Source organism: Gracilinanus agilis, chromosome 3 (assembly GCF_016433145.1).
Source record: "Gracilinanus agilis isolate LMUSP501 chromosome 3, AgileGrace, whole genome shotgun sequence".
NCBI classification, from domain to species: Eukaryota; Metazoa; Chordata; class Mammalia; order Didelphimorphia; family Didelphidae; genus Gracilinanus; species Gracilinanus agilis.
Window position 1 is genome coordinate 601444319 of NC_058132.1, and position 8511 is coordinate 601452829.

Below are 8511 nucleotides of genomic sequence, written 5' to 3' on the forward strand. Positions count from 1 at the left end.
CATTCATGTTTATATGTTGATATGCTATTGTTATGTATGTAGTAAAATACCATCCATCTGTTACATACACATTATTTTCCTGTTTATTTGCATATAGGTGAATGTGTATTTATTTTTATTATTATAAAGAACTATTAACATTCTTTTTAAAAAAGACAGTTCATACACCAACCTACTTATGAATCACTTCCTGATACCCACAGATTTAAGTGTCTTTAATTTCAAATTACATTATACTGATTTTGTATATATTTACATATACATGCAAAGTAGGTATTTCATAAATGATTTGGTGATTCAGTAAAATTGAACATTTCAAATATGAAGAAGAAATAGCTAAAACTCTCTTTTCATAAACATATAATATGAGATAAAGTCTTGGATCCATATTAATTACTGCTTTTTGTACAAGATAGGTAATTAATACACATTCATTGAAGTAGAAAGAGTGGACATTTGCCACTTGTTCAAGATTATACAGTTAGGAAGTATTTGAGGCCAGATTGGAATCTAGGACCTTCCATTTCTCTCTTTTTTTCTTTTTTTTCCCTTTAGAATATTTTTCCATGGTTACATGATTCATGTTGACCCCCTGCTACTTACCTCCCCCCTCCCAGAGCTGACTAGCAATCCCTCTGGGTTGTACATGTATCATTGTTCAAAACCCATTTCCATGTTATTCATATTTTCAGTAGAGCGATCTTTTAACATCAAAACCCTAATCATATCCACATCAAACTATGTGATAGATCATATGATTTTCTTCTGCATTTCTGCTCCCACAGTTCTTTATCTGGATGTGGATAGTGTTCTTTCTAAATTCCTTTGGATTGACTTGGGCCATTGCTTTGCTGCTAATAGAAAAATCTATTATATTTGATTGTGCCATAATGTATCAGTTTCTGTGTACAATGTTCTCCTTTCTGCTCCTTTCGCTCTGAATCAATTTCTGGAGGCCTTTCCTGTTCATATGGCACTTTTCCAGTTCATTATTGCTTTCAGCACAATAATTATTCCATCATCATCAGATACCACAATTTGTTCAGCCATTCCCCAATTGGTGGATATCCCCTCATTTTTCAATTTTTTGCCACCACAAAGAGGGTGGCTATAAATATTTTTGTGCAAGTCTTTTTTCCTTATTATCTCTTTGGTTGGGTCAAAGGGTAGCCATTCTTTTAAAGTCCTTTGCTCATAGTTCCAAATTGCCCTCCAGAATGGTAGGACCAATTCACAACTCTACCAGCTGTGTATTAGTAGGACCTCTCATTTCTTGACCTGGCTCTCAATCCACTGAGCCATCTACATGCCCCCAGTCACATAAAATTTTAAGTTTTCAGACACTGAAATTTAAGAAATACCTAGAAATGAGTATTAAAAAACCTGAAGACTCCTGATAGTTTTTAGAGAAAAAGTGTCAAGTACAGATGTTGCAACTGCCACATAGTTTTCACTTAATTTCTTCATAATTTGACTATCAACTATGGCATTCCATGAAGACATTTCTAACAACCACATGGATACCCCAATGATTATGGTAAATCACTTTCCAGTAGCCAAGATCATCAAGAATCTTAAGGGTTGATAATGCTCATCTGTTTCAAAAAGAGTGTTGCTTGTATATATTCCCCAAAATACCAATCCAGATGATGGATCAATATAATCAACACAATAGTCTTTGATACACAAAGCATAACAAATTTCTTTCGCTTCATCTATAAACATTTCTAAAAGCATTTCTCTTATATTTTTAACTTTCTCCCTCTGTGTAGTCATATCATTTTTGGCTTTCTGTGTTAAAGTTACTACCATTATTTTGCCAGAATTCACTTTTGGAAACAGTGATTCAAAATCTCTTTGAAGTAGCTCTGGATATTTTTGTAGTAGGCATTCTACTTTGGTACTTTCAAAATAAGTTTTTGCTCTATTAATTTCCTGTTGTTTTAACAGGTGCATCATTGCCCTTAAATTTATTTTTACATATTGTACCATCACAAAAATACACCTTTCACTTGATAAAGGATCTGCTATGACATCAGACAAAGGTCTCTGAAATGATTTTCACTTTGCAAAACTTCTCCAGTGAAGTGACAATCAAAACCTAAATTCCTAGGGAGCAGAAATCTTTGATCCTGGGGCCCAAATGGTCCCCTTGTTTCATCTGGCCACATACTCATTGAACATATATCTGGGGGAATAGTAAATTAGCTAAATGAGACTCATCAGAACCTGAGGATCCAGCACTGGAAAAAGCTTTGGGATTTTGCTTAGTAATTAATTCTTCTTGAAATCATAACAATAATACCTACCATTTCTAACATGCATTATAGTTTTTCAAAGGACATTCCTTCTCTTTATCTTATTTAATTCTCATAATGATGCTGAGGTAACTGGGAAGGAATATTTTATCCTTATCTTTTTCATAGTTGAAGAAACTGAAACAATATATAATCTATCTTATTATATATGTCAACGACTTGTATTAAGGTTACAAAATGACTGAACTGGATGTCAACTCAGGTCTTCTGATGATGTGTTGGACTCTTTCCATTACACAATACTGTCTTTAAAGAGGCTCAAGTTGTATTTCTTTTTTTTTCTGCTTCAGATATTTTTTGAGTGGTCACTAAGTGCCCAGCACTATGGAGTTAACAGAAAAAATATCAGACATAACTACTACCTCAGGGAGTTTACATTTAAAGTATAATTTTGGAGTTGCAGCTGGTAAGAACATTTGGTGACACAGCATTAGATCATATTGATAAGCTCAGAGTTGTAGATCCAGTTCCTAAGAGGACAAATTTAGTTCTGTCCTCTGGTGTGGTCTTCCCCTATCTCCCTTACTATTTCACAGAGTGTATTTTATGTCAAAATGGCAAGTCTGGGCAAGACAGGGTAGGTTGATCATTGTTGCTATTAAAACAATCCCTGTGAAGGTCTATTCACACCATTCTGCTTATCTACAAAAGAAGGCATATACCACAAATACCAAAGTACCAGATGACACCATCAGATTACTCTGAGAAACATAATACCAAAGAGAGACTGAATAGTTATGGTGGGCAGAAAGCCCTGAATGAATGAGGGTTCTGATTTTTCCCCTGGTTAATGTGATTGTTATTCTTCAAGTGGAAACTGAAATTACAGGGATTAAATTTCAGAGGTATGAGTGTGGAAGCTCATGCTATTATTGATGCAACATGTTCTTATTCAGATTCTCACAAGCACTTTCATGGCAATGCTTTCATGGTGGTACTTTCATGATGGTATTTTTACATAACTGTGGTGTTTATCAGATGTGCTCTATTCCATGGAAATAATAATAATAATGATCTTTCTCAAGCACAAAAACTTCCTGATCACAATGTTCTCCAAAGAACTTTTGATGGTTTCTTATTGCTTCTTGAATAAAAAATCAAACTTCCCAGCTATTTAAAGCTGATATTTAAAGTCTTTAATGGGTGGAACCAAACTACCTTTCAAGTCATTTGACATTACTATGCTTTATACTATCCTCATTCCAGTGAAACTCAATATTCCATCTGACTATGCCCTTGTATATAAGTTGTCCTCCTTGCCTGGGCTGAACTCCTTCCTAATCTCCATAACTTCCAATTCTTAGCTTCCAAGATTCAACTGAGACACTACTTACCCTATCAGAAGCTTTCCTTGATCTTGCTCATTGTCAGCGTCTCTCACCTCCTCAAATTATCTTTCACTTACTTATATATTTCTCATCAGTTGAATGCCTTTGACTGTTTTCTCTTTGTATCCCCAGAACTTAGATCTGTGCATTGTACATAGTAGATGATCTGCAGTTTTTTTTTGTCTATCAAATTAAAAAGTGAAGTACCTAAAAATAATCAAGAAGATTTATCCAAAGAATTTCATTATCCATGGTTGTAGGACCACTGTGCCATACAAGCAAAGGGTTGGCGTGAGCCAGAACACACAGAATCTTAGGAATTGTTTTCTTAGTCTCTAAACTATTCTCAGCACAATACAAAGAAAAGTCAAGACGCTTGAGGAAATTGTGCCATGCATTTCATTTTAAGCAATGTGAGCTGAAGACAAGAAATAAAAGGAACAGATCAAATTACCAGGACATGAGTACACTTAACCGAAATCATTCCAATTTTATTTCATTGAGTTCTCAGAAATGTGTGTAGTCTCTTCTTTCTTGATGACTCACTGCCCTGGGCCATTGCATATGTACTTCTGAATTTAATGAACTATGGTCAGAAATGATGAAATAAACTTTTTTTATAAAGAGTTGGGGAAGTCTGAGAAGGCAGTATCCACATTTATACAAAAACAAATACACAAGAAAGTCAGGCTCCATATGGATCACCTAACTGCTTTGTACCATGGGTACAGGATGACTAGCTACTGCCTATATTTTAATTTGAATAGATACCCAACTAAATGAATTTTTTCTGGAATAAAAAATATATATGTGTATATATGTGTATGTATATCTGGACTAGCTATATGTTTATGGCTTTATTTTTCATTTAAAAATTTTCACAATTTGGGGAGAAGTTAGTGGGAAAAATAGATTATTTAAAAGTTGTCATTAATTGAAAAAAATTAAAATAATATACTTTGACTCAACCCATGAAAATTTTTCTTTTCACAAATTCCCTTAAAAAGGGCTTGAAACTTTCAGAACTTCGTAGGCAATTGCATTTTCCATCAGCACCTCTGTTTAGTTTCTGTCCCACAGAATATCATGCCTAGTTCAAGATAAGCTGGTCATGGGAAATCTCATCACCATGCTGATTGACTTAATTTTTGATACTAAATACTTTTTCAGCTCCTTTGGTTGCTCCCCGCCACTGCCCTTTCTAATTGAAGTGCTGGAGGATAGAGCAATAAACTCTTCCCAAGTCTTCCTTTGCAGAGGGCTCAAAACATTTAAGATTCTTCATGTAATTCTTTATTTTCCATCAGCAGCTTTGCTTGGTTTTGACACCATAGACCATGATGAACACTTGCTGGTAGCTTCCTTTGTGTCTTCTATTCCCTCATTAGATTGGAAGCTCCTTGAGGGCAGGAAACAGCTGTCTTTCTTTCCTTTTTTAAAAAAATTATAATCTTCAGTGCTTAGCATAGTGCTTGGCAAATAGTAGGCACTTATCAATTTTTATTAAATTGAAAATACATTAAAATAAGTATTAAACATATTAAAATATATTACACCCTCTCACCTAAAATTCTTTCATTTTTGCTCCTTTTGCATGGAGTAAAGTGTTGAGTTTCTTACAAATGTAAATTCCTCTGGAAGTGTGGGACAAAATATAACTTTAGTCATTTATTTTTGATATGTAAAATAAATTTTAAAGGGTTTAATCATCTCCAAAAAGAATTGAATAGGTTGATTTTTATTTTTTAGAAAAGGGGAAAATGTGGAAATTTTTAGTTCTTTGCGATAAAGTTGGATCTAATTTTGAGATGGGCTTTTGGACAAGACACTTAGAACAGTAATTTTTGACTTGGGTTTTGTGGATAGAGTTCAGACGCTGAACTTGCCTGTTGGACATTTTCACCTAGATATTTCTGTTTCTTGAAACTTTATATGCCTCCAAATGGACTCATCTTCTTTCCTCCTTTCCCCTGCCTTCCAAAACCAAAAGCAATTTGACTATTCCCAGATTTTCTGTTTCTATTGGAGTTTCTACCATCCTTCTAGTCATCTATTCTCAAGATATGAGGGGCATATTTTCTTTCCCGTCTTTTCATTCATTCATTTTTTGATTTTCATTTATTCACCACATTTTTTTCATTCATTCATTAAATCATTCATTCTCTCCCCATATATAATCTAGTGCCAAGACCAACTGATTCTACCTCCTCAACATTTCTCCTATTTTATGCCTTATTTTCCACTCACAGATCCCTAATTTTGGACCCTATGACCTTTCCTAGCCCACCAAGTTCTTTCCGGTCTTGTCTTTCCTATCTCCAATCTATTTATCTTGCAGATTATGCAATAATCTTCCTATTCTGCTACACTCATTCCAAAATTTTTGGTAGCTTTCTATCACCTATAGGATTAAATTCAAACTCCTTACTGTGGCACTTAAGCCCCCTGCATTTTGTCTCTAAGATGTTTCAGTTTTATCTCATATTACTTCCCATCACACATTCTGTGTTCCAGCAAACTGGACATGAACCATTCTTCCATTCTCTGAACTTGACTTTTGAAAACAGAAATTACCATGTAAAATGAAATGTTATGAAGATAGAAATAACAGATCTTTGCACCTGATTGAATTTGGTAGGCGGTGGGGGGCTGGACAGGGGGAGAGTGAAGAAGTGAAGCTCACATCGAGAGTGCTAATCTAAGTGTCTGGGAGCATAATGGAACCTTAAATAATAATATGGAAGTTTTAAAGAGGTGAGGATTTGGCAGGAAATATAATGGGCTCAGTTTTGGGCCCAATGAGCTTAATATATTTATAGGACATCCAGTTGAGGTGTCTAGTAGGTCAGTGGAGATGCACGACTGAAGGTCTGGTGAGAACTTAGGGCTGGACAGGTATAGATCTAAGATGTGACTGCATAGATATGATCATTGAAACCATGGGAGTTGAGATCACTATGTGAAATTGTCTGGAGAGAGAAGAGAAAAGGGCTCAGGACAAAGGAAAGAAAGAAGGAAAGAACTGAGGGAGGAAGGAAGGACTATGTATCTGTTGTGTTAAGTGCTAAGGCTACAAATAAAAGTGAAAAGAAAGACAAGGAAGGGAAGAAGGAAGGTTGAAAGGGGGAGGGAAGGAGGAAGGAAGGGATGGAGTGAGGAAGGAAGGAGGGAGAGAGGGAGGAAAAGAAGGAGAGAGGGAAGAAGAACTATGTTAAGTACTAAGGCTACAAATACAACTTGAAAGGAAGACAAGGAATGGAGAAAGGAAGGAAGGGAGGAAGGAAGGACATTCGACATTGTGTTAAGTGCTAAGGCTACTACAAATACAAGTGAAAAGGAAAACCCTCTTTCCTGGGGTCCTTTGGGATGGCTGCAAAACTTGGCGTGGATTCTGGTTCACAGAAGGTGGCTTGCCATTCTGATTTTTCAAAGCTCACAAATTGAAGTTGGGAGTAACTCATGGCCCAGCGCAGATAAAATACAACCAAGCTATAGTGTTTCATCTCTAGAAGTAAACTCAGGCAGACATTATATAGAAGCCATTTTAAGTTGGAGCTCACTCTCCCCAGGGACCAAAGTGGTATAAGGGAGAGTGTACCACTGGGTATGATGGCAAAAAGGAATGTTTGGGGTTTTGGTCTTGTGGTATTTTTTACAGTTCATAACCATTTGTAAAAGATAAAAAAATACAGAAAGAAAATGATTGGAAAAGATGGACAAAGCACAAAAATGCCTTATAACACATTATGAACTAAGTCCACAAAAATTGTAACACCTTGTCTGAAATGAGAAGACAAAACATGAATGTCAAAGGCTCACATCCTGGCGTGTATCTCTCTTTCAGCTTGATTCCAGGTTGTCCAGCATTATCTGGCTAAATACTTTGCCCAAAGCTTATCCCTCCAAATTTGATGACACTTACAAGATGACTCACAAACTTACTTCATTGAGACATTTCAGGAAATGGTCTCTGTTTATTGCCATTTACAAATAATTGAAAAGCACAAAATAAATGGAGAAAATAATTATTTTTACTATATGGCCTGACATCTTGACCTGAGATAACTGGTCTTTAAGGCTATCCTCATCATCTACAAACTAATATACTCCTGAATGCTAGCTGTTCCCATCAAAACTCCTACATTTCATTAAAACTAATCACAAAGTCCCTTTTAATGGCTCTAGGAACAGCTTTGAAAGGCAGAAGGTAGAAAACCTTCCAATGGGGCCCGCATAGCTAATTGCTGTTCACTTTTCAATTATTTTCCTAGAGGTATATCTAGACTTTGTCAACTAATGACAAAGCAACCTACTATATTTTGTCAATTCAATTAGATGCTTCTCTAAAAGAGACAGTGAGACATGGATTGAGTATAGGTCTGGGAGTCAAGAAAACCTGGATTCAAATCTCTCCTCTGACACTTACAACTTGCATAACCAAAGACAAATCATTTTTACCTTTTTAGGCCTTAGTTTTGCCTTCTTTAAAAGGAGGACAATCATATTTATTCTATAAGTTTCTGATTGAGGCAGCTAGGTAGTACATCGAACAGATCACTGTACCTAAAGTCAGAAAGCCCTGATTTCAAATTTTGCTGCAGACACTAACTAGCTCTTTGATCTGGGCTAATCACTAGATCTCTGTTTGCCTTAGTGTTCTCATTTGTAAAATGGAGATGATAATAATAAGAGTTACTTCTAAGGGTTGTTGTAAGGATCAAATTAGACAGTATTCATAAAGTGCTTCATAACACTTATTTGTAGTAGTAGTAGTAGTACTCATGGACACAGGGCTGTTGTAAAGTTTGAACAAGAAAATGTAAGAAAAGTGTTTCTCAAATTTTAAAGCCCTAGAAATTGTAGTT

General features: G+C 35.6%; 1 pseudogene; it reads right to left on the bottom strand.

Annotated features, from left to right (window-relative positions):
* Positions 1-1374: 1374 nt before the first annotated feature.
* Positions 1375-7149, bottom strand: LOC123241909 (annotated as a pseudogene).
* Between the last annotated feature and the right edge of the window lie 1362 nt (positions 7150-8511).